Here is a 15,345-nt window from a genome sequence, read left to right as displayed (position 1 = left end):
TCTGTGGTAATTGAATTGATATAGATGCATGTAATGCTCATCTTAAAAAAACAGTCAAGACACACTATGTGTGTGCATATGCATTGTTGGTCTGGTGATCAAGAGCTACCCCAGGGCAGGCACGTCCATTCCTCCCCAGACTAAGCTATTACCTTACCCCTGTGAGGTGCAAACATACAATAGGTGCGGTTACACTAGACCTCTTCCCCAAAGCTCCCCTCGGGATAATAGCTTGGGTTGGTTCAGTCTGGTTTTTGACCGATTTCATGTTTGCGGTTACACACTGATAAATTGCCCAAGGGGAACAGTAAACCTTTACCCTATTTGAGACACACTGACAAACGTAAACATGAATGACTCGAATCATGAAATGTTTTCAGTAATTCTGCCACTTTTATTACAACCTCCATCTCAAGTAGGTTTAGAAGTTCAGCATGAATTTCTTTCAAGAAGAGAACGTCGATGCCGACAACAAATACACTTCTTCCAGAGCTGGCAGTTTTTCGTTTTATATTCAAGAACATGCCGACTCGTTGTTCGCCTTCATGGATGAACTTGGGTATTTACGTGACTACAAAATTGGTTTCAGCGACCCCTGAACGGTAGGGTTCTGGACCACTGGTGGAAAGAGTGAGCCATGTTTTGATTGTTGTCGAGCTTGAAATACAGTAGCAGGTACGATTTGACCTCATGATGAACACAGCACGTAAACAACACGTGATTTTTAGTGATTGGTACATTTCACTTTCTCATGATTGGTTGAGCCGCTTTGGGTTCTTATTAACCCATAGAAGTCACCTCGGGAACTGTCATGGGAAATTCTTTTGTCCTTTTTGACGTAACCATGGAACTTTCCCCAAGGCAATTTCACTCTGGGAAAATCGGTTACACACAAAAAGTTGCTTCCCCATGGGCAACAGCCATTTACCCAAGGGTAAAATGGCCAGTGTAACCGCACCTAATGTAGCTAACCCCAGTGCACCTATTTACTGTCCCTAAACTAACCTATTCATACTCCTATGCATTACGAAATCGCGTCCATTGAAACACTTCGCTCGTAAATGCAAATGAGCTTCATTTTGGACATCAATCACAGCAGTCTTTTGTGTATGGTATTTTTAAAGTGACAATTCGCAGAACGCATCTATTCATTGAAACACAAAGAAAAATAACGCAACACAATAGAACGAAAGGCGAGGTTCATCAGCAGAAGTTGCGTGACTAAACTAAAATAAATAAAGAATTGCCCTGCGCTATCAAGGAAGTGATAATTTTTAGGTTATTCGATGACAAACGACAGTTCCCAATAAGAATGGGCATTATGTATGCTATCATTGCTATAAAAAGAAGGAAAACAGATAATCACAGCCTCCAGTGAATTGAAAGTAATTTGCATAATCGAGCAGCACGGCGGAATCAACAAATGTAATTTTCATTCAACGAAGCGTGTTTTTACGGCAATATACTGCAATTCCAAGTGAAAATTTTGATTGAAAGGATCCTAAATCAACCACATTCGATGTTAGAACTTTAATATGTTCCTTTCAAAGGGCGCTGCTACCGTTTCCTTACGTAAACTCCTTCTTCTTGTGCAAACAAATAAACGAACACTCTTGAGGATGCATGCTGCAAGACAAAAGATACCACCACCAGCGGCACGCTTTGCAATGCTCGCAAAGCATCATGGTACCCCACTTTTATTGGGCGACTTGTTTCAATGGGCGCGATTTCGTAATGAAATGCCCAAGACCCCAAACAAGAGCTACATGTAACCCCAGTGCAGATGTTTCCCTCCTCAAACTAAGCTCAACTTACCCCTATGAGATGCCAAAAACCCAAACAATCTCTCCCCAAGACAAACTAAGCTAACCTTACATCTGTGAGGTGCCCAATCCCCAAAACAATAGCCATCCCCAGAGCAGGTGTCCATCCCTACCAAACTAAGTTAACATTACCCCTATAGCTTGCTAGGCAATAGCCCTAACCCCAGGGCAGGTGTTCACCCCTTTCAAACTAAGAAAACTTTACCCCTATGAAGTGTCCAATCCCACAAACCATAGCTTACACAGGGAAGCTATTCACTCTCCTCAAACTAACCTATTCATACTCCTATGAAATGCCCAATACCCCAAACAAGAGCTAACTTCAGGGCAGGTGTCCTCCACTCCCAGACTAAGGCCCGGTTCGGACGCCGAACTTTTCATGAGCCGAACCTGACACTTTGAATTAAGTACATGAAAAGTTCGGCGTCTGAATCAGTTGAGAATGGCTGTTTCAATTTGGAACGGCTCAGCTGTTCTTCTCGCCTGGCTCAGCCTGGAATTTCGGCTTTGGAACGGCTTTGATTCAGACACCGAACTTTTCATGAGCCAAACCTAATGCATAAATTATTATAACATATTTCAAATAAACAAATTAAAATAGAAAAAAAAAACGCTAACATTTCGATTGGTTTTGCTTCAAGTAAATTAAGTTCGGCTAATTGAGTTCGGCATCTGAATCAAAAGGCGCGATTTGGGCTGACCTTAATTTGAATTAAGTTCGGCTCATGAAAAGTTTGGCGTCTGGGCTTAAGCTACCCTTACCCAATCCTCTAAACAAGAGCTACCTCCAGGATAGGTGTTCACCCTCCCCAGACTAAGCTAACCATACCGCTGTTATGTGCCCAATGCCCCCAAAAAGAGCTAACTCCAGGGCAGTTGTTAAATTACCTCTCCAGACTAAGCTAACCTTACCCCTGTGAGGTGCCCAATGCCCAAAGCAAGAGCTAACACCAGGGCAGTTGTTAACCCTCCCCAGACTAAGCTAACCTTACCCCTGTTATGTGCCCAATCCCCCAAACAAGAGCTAACACAAGGGCAGGTGCTCACCCACCCTAGACTAAGTTAACTTTGCTGCTGTTATGTACCCAATACCCCAAAAAAGACCTAACCCCTTTGCAGGTGTTCCTCCTCCCAAGACTAAGCCAACCTTACCACTGTTATGTGCCCAATCCCCCAAACATGAGCTTACCCCAAGGAAGGTGTTATTCCTCCCCAGACTAATCTAACCTTACCCCTGTTACGTGCCCAATCCCCCAAACACGAGCTAAACCCATTGCAGGTGTTCCTCCTCCCCAGACTAAACCAAACTTACCCCTGTTATGTGCCCAATCCCCCAAGCAAGAGCTAACACCAGGGCAGGTGTTCAACCTCCCCAGACTAAGCTTACCTTACCCCTGTTACGTGCCCAATCCCTCAAACACGCGCTAAACCCATTGCAGGTGTTCCTCCTCCCCAGACTAAACCAAACTTACCCCTGTTATGTGCCCAATCCCCCAAGCAAGAGCTAACACCAGGGCAGGTGTTCAACCTCCTCAGACTAAGCTAACCTTACCCCTGTTACGTGCCCAATCCCCCAAACACGAGCTAAACCCATTGCAGGTGTTCCTCCTTCCCAGACTAAACCAAACTTACCCCTGTTATGTGCCCAATCCCCCAAGCAAGAGCTAACACCAGGGCAGATGTTCAACCTCCTCAGACTAAGCTAACCTTACCCCTGTTATGAGCCCAATGCCCCCAAAAAGAGCTAACTCCAGGGCAGTTGTTTTACCTCTCCAGACTAAGCTAACCTTACCGCTGTGAGATGCCCAATCCCCCAAACAAGAGCTAACCCCAGGGCAGGTGTTCTTCCTCCCCAGACTAAGTTAACCTTACCCCGGTTACGTTCCCAATCCCCCAAACACAAGCTTCCCCCGGGGAAGGTGTTCCTCCTCCCCAGACTATGCTAACCTTACCCCTGTTACGTGCCCAATCCCCCAAACACGAGCGAAACCCATTGCAGGTGTTCCTCCTCCCCAGACTAAACCAAAGTTACCCCTGTTATGTGCCCAATCCCCAAACAAGAGCTTGCTCCAGGGCAGGTATTCACTCTCCCAAGACTAAGCTAACCTTACCCTTGTTACGTGATAATCCCCCAAACGCAAGCTAACCCTAGGGCAGGTGGTCCTCATCCCCAAACTAAGCTAACTTTACCGTTGTTACGTGATAATCCCCCAAACAAGAGCTAACCCTAGTGCAGGTGTTCTTCCTCCCCAAACTAAGTTAACCTTACCCCGGTTACGTGCCCAATCCCCCAAACACAAGCTTCCCCCGGGGAAGATGTTCCTTCTTCCAAGATGTGGAATCTGCTGAATGATTTACCTTGACCCTGTTGAGAGATCAGCATGCGAACATTCTTGAGCATGCGCTGAGACAAGAACTGAACAGAACTGAGTCGTCATCTTGATCTGTTTCGTCAAAAACTCTGACTATTTTCGTTGTGTTACTGTTGTTGAAATTGAATCGAAAGCTTGTGATTACATTAAATTGAAGGTTTTCACAAATTGGTGCCGTGACCAGGATAAACAGAGCCTCGAAACCTAATAATTTCACTCCGTACTGCGAGGAACAGTGACAACAACTCAGCTTGCACATGGTTGGGTCTTCGGAACTAAAGATCATCCGGAAGATTGAGATTGAGTCTCAGAAGATTGAAGATTGAGTCAATCTTCAACATGGCAGACTCACCGGACAAGGTCGATGAACTAAAAGATTTGCTGAAGATTTCCGTGAAACGACGAGCCAACTTGCGGCGAATGTTTATGAATCAAGGGTAAAAGATCTAGGCAATTCTCGCGCAGCCAGTCATACAAGAAGAAGGCTTTGAATTGGGAGACGATGGCGCTGCCAATAACGATTTTGAGGAAGCCGATACATTATCTGACTCTCATTCTGCTTTGTTGAGGCAAATCGAGAAATTGCTGTGTTAAAACCAAGACACCAAATCGTCTGCTAGCACTGACTCTGACTCCTCCAAACAACTCAAGCATTCGGCGCTTAAATTGCCCAAGATTACGTTGACGATCTTTGATAGAGACAGGAGAAAATGGTTAAGTCCACGAGGTCAAGGACATTTCGAAGGTCACAAAGTTCAACTTTCTCAAGGGGCAGTTGTCAGAACAAGTTAAGAAAAGAGTAGAAGGAATAATGGCGAGCGAAGACAACTATGATTTGCTTGTGGAAACACTGCAGGACAATTATAGCGACAAAACCTCAATCAAGAATGCCCATTGTGTTGCTCTCGTTGGAATGGCCAAACCTCAGCACACAGCCTCAGCATTACGTGCTTTTTATGACAGTCTTATGAGTGACATAAGGTCTTTGAAAACCTTGGACCTCCCCACAGCCAGGTATGGAGAGTTTTATGTTCCTATTCTACTTGAAAAGCTGCCAGAAAAGCTGTTAACCAATGTTTTGGAAGGAGTATCCTTGTGCCAATCCCACTCTTGAGCAGACTGATTGACATGATTCACAATGAAGTTAAAAGGCTTGAGCAAGTCGCCTACATTAATCTGAATAACCAACCAAGCAAAGGCAAATCACCATCTCCTCACCCCAGATTATGACAAGTATTCCTTCAACCTCAAAGGTTTCAGTTCCGCCTAGCACTGCTACTGCACTCTCTGCAGCCACTACCTCTTCTGGTCAGTCCAAAAGTAAGAAATTCAGACAGTTTGTAGGACCCAAAAAGGTTTCCTGTCGCTTATGTGGGTCTCAGCATAGCACATTTCAATGTAAACTCTCAGTTGAGGATAGAATGACTACAGTAAATTCAAACAGTTTTGCATTAATTGTCTCCAAAGTGGCCATGCTGCCACCCAGTGCCAATCACAATGGAGATGTTCAGTGTGCAAACAGCTACATCACACTGTATTACATGGTGCTTTCACCACTCAGTCAACTCCACTCATGCCAACCTCGCCCAATGCATCAACAGTGACTCCTCAGATCTATGCATGGCGCTACAGTTTGCAAGGACATACAGGATTGTGAATCAAGTGTCAAACCTTATCTCCCTTCAAGTGAAGACAGCCTTAACTCTGAGAATGGAGTAAACCAAAATGAGACTTTGCACTCATCCCATTCACAGAGGAACACCACGAGTTCCAGCCACAGTCAGTCAAATCCCGTACTTCTCAAGACTGCTGTCACCTCAGGTCAGAATGGTGAAATTACACAAGAGGCAAGAGGCGAGTGGTATGACTGTTCTCGTGAGAAGGATCTTGAAGTCCACAACAAAGTTGCTGATTTCCTTAGAATCGAAACCCCGGGGATTGACGAACGCAGTGACCCCAGTCAAGAAGATGATTTCCTTGAGCGCTTCCAAGCTCAAACCGATTACCGTGATGGGACATACTTTGTACCATTACCTTGGCTTGACAATCACCCGCCACTCCCTTCAAAACTGAGCCTTGCTATCAGCCGTCTAGAGCAGGTCAAGAAAAGGCTGCTTAAACTGGATCTGTGGAAACCTTATGCAGACATCCTTGCTGACCAGATCAACAAAAATTATGTTGAGCCTGTTGCTACAACAGAAGATCCTTGGAATGAGGGTAATGCTCATTATCTCAGCCACTTCTTCGTTCTGGGGCCTGACAGTGAGACAACACCTCTTCGAGTTGTCTTCGCAGCCAATGCAGGTCACTTGTTGCTGAATGTTTGTTTGTATACAGGTCCCTGTCTGCTCAAGTCACTCAACACCATTGTCCATCGCTTCAGAGCACACAAGTATGCCTTTGTTGCTGACATAGAGAAAGCCTTCATGCGAATCAAGATGAAAGAAGAGGATTGCAACTATGTCCGCTTCCTCTGGTTTAAAGATGGACATCCAAACAAGCCAATCAAAGTTTACCGCTACACGTCGGTCTTCTTTGGGGGAACAAGTTTCCCTTTCATACCCAATTCCACCCTTCATAATCATCTGTCCCAGTACGAGCAGGATCACGATCCATTCATTCAATTTGTGATTCGGGCCTTAGAAGAGAAATTGTACTGTGACAATGTATTGACAGGAACTGACGATGAAGATTCTGCTATTCAGCACTACAACTTTTCAAGGAATATCATGAAGGCTGCTGACATGAATCTCCGCCAGTGGTTCACTAATTCTCTAGCACTGTCCGCCATCATAAGCAAGATGCAAACTGGTTCTCAAAGGGAACTTTCAGGACTATCAGGACTGATTTGGAACCCGAAGGAAGACATTCTGCAGTTCCCACAGAAACCCATTGTCATTCCTCCTGAAGTACCATTCACCAAGCAACAAGTTCTAAGTTCCGCATCATCAACATTTGACCCAGTTGGTTTCATCTCCCCTGTTCTCGTTCCAGCTAAGGCGTTCATCTCGTCCCTGTAGGATAAGGGATTCGACTGGGATGCAGTTCTCCCCGATGAACTACAGCAAGAGTACAACAGGGTTGCCAGTGAAATTGAAAAGGCATCTGAGCTCATCACTCCACGTTATCTACACCTTGACAAGACACTGCCTGTTGACATGCATGTCTTCTGTGATGCATGCCCCACTACCGCAGCTGGCTGTTGTGTCTTCTTCGTTCAAAACGACAAAATCAAGTTCATTGCATCCAAGGTCAAGATTGTTTCATCTAAACATGCACAAACTGTCCCCAAGTGGGAATTAATTGCCATGGTTTTGGGTGCTCGGCTCGGTGTCACAATTAAAGAGATCTTTGCAAAGGACTTTCCTTCAATCTCATCACACTACTGGACAGACTCCACAATTTGTCTCCATTGGCTGTTCAGTCACAAGTCACTCAATGTCTTCACCCGCAACCGGAAGATGGAAATCTTAAAGCTCACTGACTTGTCCAGTTGGTCCCACGTCCGTTCAGGAGACAACCCTGCAGATATCCTGTCCTGTAGCTCTACTTCTGAAGATTTGCAGCACTCCTCTCTGTGGGAGAGACGTCCTCCATGGCTGACTGACCATTCTCTTTGGCCTACTTGGAGTACTACGGGTCTCGTGGAAGACCGCTCTATTTTAGCCGCAGCTGGACAAGCCTATGACCAAGGCTCGGTGCAATCTGATGCCGGCATCGGCAGTCTGCAAAACCTGATTGAAATCGCGTGTTTTAAGACGTATGAATTGTTGCTTCGCACCATGTCCTATGTCCTGAGATTTATTTGCAACCTGAAACACGCGACAAGACTCGCTTATCACAGGAACCATTATCAGTCATCCAGCTGGAAGTCCCAGTTCCTACAGCATCAGAAATATCACACGCGGAAGTCATCCTCCTTCGAGCTCATCAGATACAGCATTTCCATCAAGAAAGAGAGTACTTGCTGCAGGAGCAAAGAAGGTTCACACGTAAGACACGTCCCCACCTCGTTCGACAGTTTAATCTGAAGCTTAATCCATGTGGCCTTCTAGTTGCCCCCGGAAGACTCGAGCACGCCATGCTCGATAGAGATGCCAAAGAACCAACTCTAATAAGCAAGAGGTCTCAGTTCACAACACTGCTCGTCCGATCAGTTCACGAGAGACAACTCCATGCAGGAGTTAGAGAGACAGGTATTGCATTATGCAACAGATTTTGGTGGTCATCACCCCGAGGGGAGGTGACAAAGATACTGCGAAGATGTGTCAGATGCCGTTACCATGTGGGTGTACCATTCAAGCTATCCCCTTCACCTGGTTTGCCTGATTTCCGCCTGAATAAGATGAAGCCGTTTTCTACAGAGGGAATCGATTTCACTGGTCATCTTATTGTCAAGGATGGTAGCAAGACACAGAAATGCTACGTTTGCCTCTTCACCTGTAGCACCACTCGCAATGTTAACCTGGAGATTGTGAATGACATGACCACTGATCAGTTCCGTCAAGCATTCAGATGCCACTGTGCTGTTTATGGAACTCCATCATTGATGTTATGTGACAATGCTAAGACATTTTTGAAAGGCAATGAGGAAATTCAAAGGTTGTTTCAAGTCGTGGAAGATCAGCAAGTACAGCGCCATTTCGCCCTGAAGACAGTCCAGATGAGGCACATTCCCGCCAAGTCACCACATTGGGGTTGTATGTACGAACGTCTGATTGGAGTAGTGAAGATGTCAATCAAGAAAGTCCTTCACTGTGCCTTAAGGTGGCCGAACACAGTTTTTGCGCGCGCTTTGCAGATTCTGTTAGTGATGCTATTAAGCGCGCGCTAGGGTTGTGGTACGCTAATACGGCGGTCGATAAAGTGATCCCTCAATTTCACATGAATTGGATAATTAAGTTAAGTTTTGATCTTAAATAACTAAGTTTCTCATTTCTGGACACTTTTTCTTTTCTTTCCGAGCAAAAAAATTCATTCACTAAGACATTATGCATGCTTTCATCTTTGCCACGAAACCCAATTAACGCCACGCATGCGCATTTGACCAAAAATTTGTGACTGGTTGTTTTCGTGGAAATGAACTGTTTTCTTAGGAACCGCTCATTAGAATTTCGTGACATTTGGCATGAAAATAGTTCCCTAAAAGCGTAACTCGTCAACAAAGAGAAACTTAAATCTAACAGAGGGTAACTTCACAAAACATTTAAATGCAAAATCGATATTTACAGGAGATCTCTGTTAAAATTACATGAAAGTAGTGCAACTGTGTCGGTGTTTTGTGAGTTTTTCTGAATACAAAAAATGGAAAAAATCTAATGAGTACATCTTCTAAAAATAAAGGAAACCTAATATTTATGGACGTTTAATATTTCTCTGCATTGCCATGGAAACGGTACTAAGCTCAACAAGACGTACGAAAATACATTCCTTGTTAGTTAGTCTTACCCCATACCAATTTTGGGCGTCCAGAAGTGCATAGTTTCCAAATAACGTCTTCTAACACCTGTACACTAAAAAACTGTATTCGGCCACCTTAATCGATCTGTCTGAGATGCAAATACTCATCAAAGAGGTGCAAGCAGTAGTAAATGACCGTCCAATCACTTATGTTTCCCATGATATGAATGATCCAGAGCCACTGACGCCTTCCATGTTGCTCAATGGTTACGATGTGTCTGCATTGTCACACCCTACAGTTGATCCAGACGAGCTGGACGACGATGATTTCAATGATCACAATCAGCTAAGCAAAGTCATGAAACGTCGCGCATTGCTGTAGGAACACTTTGTCCAGCAATTTAAGAATGAGTACTTCGCTTCACTACGAGAGCGCCATGCATATCAGTCCAAGAAACGAGAGTCACGTGACCGGTTCATCAAAGTAGGGGATGTTGTTCTAATCCATGAGGACAATGTTCCATGGAGCTCCTGGAAATTAGCTATTATCAAGGGGGTTATCTGCGGTAGCAATGGCAGAGTCAGAGCTGCAAACGTTCAGAGAAGTACTGGAGTCACAAATCGCTCCATTCATATGTTGTATCCTCTGGAAGTCACACTAGCAGACCCACAAGAACACTTTAAGGAAACCGAACAGCGGATTCCACAGGTTGAAACTCTCAGAAGAAGCAAACGAATTGCTGCACTTCCCCGCCCCCAGTATGTGGAATCTGCTGAATGACTTACCTTGAGCCCGCAAGAGAGATCAACATGCGAACATTATTGAGTATGCGCTGAGACAAGAACTGAACTGGACTGAGTCGCCATCTTGATTTGTTTCGTCAAAAACTTTGAGTATTTTCGTTGTGTTACTGTTGTTGAAATTGAATCCAAAGCTTTTGATTACATTAAATTGAAGGTTTTCACATCAGACTATGCCAACCTTACCCCTGTTACGTGCCCAATCCCCAAAACACAAGCTAAACCCATTGCAGGTGTTCCTCCTCCCCAGACTCAACCAAGCTTGAATCGAAAGCTTTTGATTACATTAAATTAAAGGTTTTCACACCAGACTATGCTAACCTTACCCTTGTTACGTGCCCAATCCCCCAAACACAAGCTAAACCCATTGCAGGTGTTCCTCCTCCCCAGACTCAACCAAGCTTACCTCTCTTATGTGCCCAATCCCCCAAACAAGAGCTAACACCAGGGAAGGTGTTCAACCTCCCCAGACTAAGCTAACCTTACCTCTGTGACGTCCCAATTCCACAAACAAGCACTAACCCCATGACAGGTGTTCAACCTCTCCAAACTAAGCTAACCTTATCTCTATGAGGTCCTTAATCCCCCAATCAAGAACTGACCCCAGGGAAGCTTTTCACCCTCTCCAGACCGAGTTAACCTTGCTGCTGTTATGTACCCAATCCCCCAAACAAGACCTAACCCAGGGCAGGTGTGTCTCCTCCCCAGACTAAGCCAACCTTACTCCTGTTACGTGCCCAATATCCCAAACAAGAGCTAACCCCAGGGCAAGTATTTCCTCTACCCAGACTAAGCTAACCTTACCCCTGTCACTTGCCCAATCCCCCAAACATAGCTAACCCCAAGGCAGATGTTCTTCCTCCCCAGACTAAGCTAACCTCACCCCTGTTACGTGATAATCCCCCAAACACGAGCTAACCCCAGGGCAGGTGTTCTTCCTCCCCAGACTAAGCCAACCTTACCCCTGTTATGTGCCCAATACCCCAAACACGAGCTAACCTGAGGGCAGGTGTTTTTTCTCCCGAGACTAAGCTAACCTTACCCCTGTTATGTGCCCAATCTCCCAAACACGAGCTAACTCCAGGGCAGGCATTCACCCTCTCCAGACTAAGCTAACCTTACCCCTCTTACATGCCCAATTCTCCAAACAATAGCTAGCCCCAGGGCAGGTGTTTACCCTCCTCAGGATTGGTGATCACCCTACCCAAATTAAACTGACATTACTCCTATGAGGTGCACAATCCCCCAAACAATAGCTAACCCAAGGGCAAGTGTTCACCTTTGTCAAACAAAGCTAAGGTTACTCCAATGAGTTTTGCAATCTAGTCTCCTAGTCAATAGCCATCGCCAAGGCAGGTGTTCGCCCTCTTCAAGCTAAGGTTACCTTACCTAAGCTAACCTAATAGTGGATATCCTCCCCAAACTAAGGTTACCCAGTTTTCCTACAAGATCTACAAAACTCGCAAGCAAAATGGGTGTAACCTTAGGTCAAGTGTGTATACTTCTGGTACATGTAACCCCACCCATGTCACTGATGTCAGTTACCCAATTTCTTAAAGTAAAGATAATAACTGCTTTTCTGTGTCCTTTAGACTGGCTACCTTAATTTTTGGATGACTTTTTCAGCTCACCAAACAAAAATTAACCCCAAGGGAACCTTGGTTATCCTTGCCACACACAATCTTTCATAAGTTTTCTAGACTGTTTTTTTAAAACTCCTATTTTTTTTATCCCTATCCCAATGATAAAACAAATACTTTTAAAAATCATTTTACTCTTCAAGAGATACATGTAATGCTTTCTCTGGCAGTTGTAACTGCTTAAAATCCTGCCAAAAAGTTGGGTTTTTTTCTCTTTTTCTTTTCTGTACATTGCAATAACAAAATTGACCTGGAGAACAGCTGCATTGCTCAGGTCACTCTCTCAACATAACCAGTAACAGAAATCATATTTTTACCAATGATCTTGCTATTTTCATACAACCACCGTGGTGCCTCCTTTACAGACCTGGAAGCCCATGTACTGCCAAGTCTTATTTGAGACTCTGTGCCTTAAATAGCACCTAGGATGGCACAAAGGTTGGCAATATTTGACTACCAACATTGATTTTAAACCAGTTGCACTGATAATTTGTTGTGGCTTGTTTTGCTGGTTAGTTTTTTAGTAGTTTTGGGCCTTTAAATAGAACAGTAACTGTGCAGAGATTTCTATTTACTTCTCAAACTTTTTTATATCTTATTGAAGCTAGAACATTGTATTTTGTAGCTTTTGTTGAGCTCCCATAAAATTCTAAGCTGTGTTTGGCTTTCTAAACATTTTTAAAAGCTGGCAACACTCAGTAGGGCCCAGTTCCCTCTGGACCAGGCATTAATATGCTAATGGTTATTAATAAACAGTCCCCCTGTTGAATTGAAATTCGTGTGAATGCCTCTCTGATACGTAAGATAACAAAATATGTAATAAGCTGAACTGCATTTACCAAGAAACAGGAACCTAGCAATTTTATCTGAGACAGGGGAACAAGGCTTCTAATTTTCAATCTACAGTGTGTCTGTCTGTAAAGAACATTTAATTTGTTCTTATGCATGATCATGAAGAAAAGGAATTGATTTTCTCATGCTGGTGAAAGTTTGGGATGACATTGATCCCACCTAAAACATCTTACTAGTTTTATCAGAGTGAGTTGGGATAAGGCCCTCAGTTCTGAGAAGGCACGTTCAACTTAAATGATCCATATTTAGGCAACCGTCTTAAATTCAATCTAATTATACTTGTAAAACTTAGCAAGCTCAATAGATTTGACTCATACTAACCACTACATTACGCTTCCTCAGAATCTGGTTTTCATAGCTGCCTGGAATTAACACAAAGTGATATTTCTTTCATTAAATTGAACACATGTTTATTTTAGGATTCCTCCTTGCCTAGTACGTCAGCCTCTACATCTCAGGAAGGCCTAGAAAGTGGGTCAACTTTGGCTTCCAACAGGAAACTGAAAGTTACTCTACTCAGTAGTGAATGGCGATCTACAAAAGGAGGCTTGTCAACTATCAACAGAGAACTTGCCATCCAGTTGGCAAAACACCACAATGTGGAAATCAGTATGTATCTCCCTCAGTGCAGTGAAGAGGATCAAAGAGTTGCTGCTAGTCACAATGTCCGCCTCATTGAAGCAAAAGAACTGATAGGTTTTGAGCCCATAGACTGGTTGTCCTCTCTACCTGAAAACCATTGCATTGATTGGATAATAGGACATGGACTGCCCCTTGGCCGACAAGTACAACTCATCCAACAACGTCACCACTGTAATTGGCTTCAGGTTGTTCACACAGCTCCAGAAGAACTGGGAATGTTCAAAGGGTACACTGATGCGATCCCCAAAGGTGCGAAAAAACACCTAGCAGAGATAAAGTTGTGTGAGTGTGCAGATCAAGTTGTTACAATTGGCCCCAAGCTGGCAGATGCATATTCCCATTATCTCCGTTACTGTCAAAAGGATCAAGCTGTATTCCAGCTCACCCCAGGCATTTTCTCTGAATTTTCTCATGTCAAGCAAGCCACAGAAGAAAGTGGAACATTTTGTGTCTTGGTGTTCGGTCGTGGTGATTATGAAGATTTTGAACTGAAGGGGTATGACATTGCCGTGAAGGCAGTTGCCGAGTTGTCTGAAAGTTCTTACCAGCTTGTGTTCGTCGGTGCACCATCTGGAAAAGAGGCTGAAATAGCAGAAAAGTTATGCAAGCATGGCATTGACCGTAAACAACTGAGGGTGCGTTCTTATGAGGAAAGCAGAGCTGAACTAGCCAAACTGTTTTGTGAAGTTGATCTTGCTATAATGCCATCAAGAACGGAGGGCTTTGGACTGGCAGCGCTTGAAGCTTTGTCTGCTGGTCTTCCTGTGCTTGTCAGTGGTAACTCAGGTCTTGCAGATGCCTTAAAGAAACTGCCGTATGGCTCTTACAGCGTCGTGAATTCGGAAGATCCTAACGAGTGGGCCAAGGCAATCAGGTCTGTTCGTGAAAAAGACAGGGTTGTACGGCTTGAAGAGGCTAAAGATCTTTGTGGAAAATATGCACAGAAATACAGTTGGAGGAGCAATGTGGGAGACTTGTAGAAACGATACTGAGCATTACGCAAAGTAAGTTTCTCCTTTTGAGATGATTTTTCAGTGCAGTGTACATTGTGCTAGGACCATAACGTAACTGTGGTTAGTACATGGGCCCAGTAATAGATTGAAGAAACCATCATTTTTTTTCTTTAGCTGTAAGAAGTCTATCATGTATTACAAGATTTTTCAGGCAGCGTGAGTTAGGATCTCAACAGTAAAATAGTGTACCAGTAAATTGATACCGTCAGTTTGTGTCTAAATTATGACAGGGGGAATAGATTCCATTGTTATTGGATGTGTTGATGTTTCTTCAGGTTCTGGTACTGACAAGGTGCTTTTAAGTTGAGTGCTACTACCATGAACAAAAGTAGTTGATTGATGCAAATGCTGTAGCTATGTTTCTAGGTATAGTGGGTTTTTCCTGTTTCTTCTTTTAGGGGCCAATGCCAGTAAGGAGAATGGAAGGGACATGGCGATCCTTGAGGACAAGAAGGATCCTTCACTTGTTATGGAGATTCAACAAGGTACAATCGTATAATGTTAAATGTCTGCTAGGATGAACATGTTAACATGAACAAGGTCCCTCTTGATCATGTCACCTAGACTGGGTTCTAGCACCCTATTAATTTGAAAAGTGGAATTTTTACCGGTTTTAATGTACGTAGTGATCATAACATTGTTGAACATTTTCAGAAATGGATGTTTTCGATTGAACTTTAAAAAAGGAACTGACCATTTTAGGAATTATTAAGCACAGTATGTGTATGGAAAACAGGATTTCTGGCCCAAACTTTTAAATATCAGATCTGGATGATGCAATAGACGTAGAAGTTGTATGTAG

The 15,345-nt window shown here is 43.8% G+C and overlaps 1 protein-coding gene and 1 pseudogene across 3 annotated transcripts in view; both read left to right on the top strand.

Moving 5' to 3' along the window:
- Positions 1 to 15,345, top strand: part of LOC146453769 (uncharacterized) — a 71,576-nt gene that overhangs the window by 5,042 nt on the left and 51,189 nt on the right. The gene's annotated exons all lie outside the window — the stretch shown is intronic.
- LOC146453772 (uncharacterized) overlaps positions 1 to 15,345 on the top strand; it is a 69,221-nt pseudogene that overhangs the window by 45,271 nt on the left and 8,605 nt on the right. The window contains exons 4-5 of the transcript XR_014859452.1: positions 13,308 to 14,534; positions 14,942 to 15,028. The product of XR_014859452.1 is annotated as an uncharacterized LOC146453772 (transcript). The remainder of the gene's footprint in view (positions 1 to 13,307; positions 14,535 to 14,941; positions 15,029 to 15,345) is intronic.

Source organism: Pavona decussata, unplaced genomic scaffold, assembly GCF_977016875.1.
Source record: "Pavona decussata unplaced genomic scaffold, jaPavDecu1.1 SCAFFOLD_324, whole genome shotgun sequence".
Classification (NCBI taxonomy): Eukaryota; Metazoa; Cnidaria; class Anthozoa; order Scleractinia; family Agariciidae; genus Pavona; species Pavona decussata.
The sequence above is the reverse complement of the archived record's forward strand: the minus strand, read 5'-3'. Positions and strand labels throughout refer to the sequence as shown.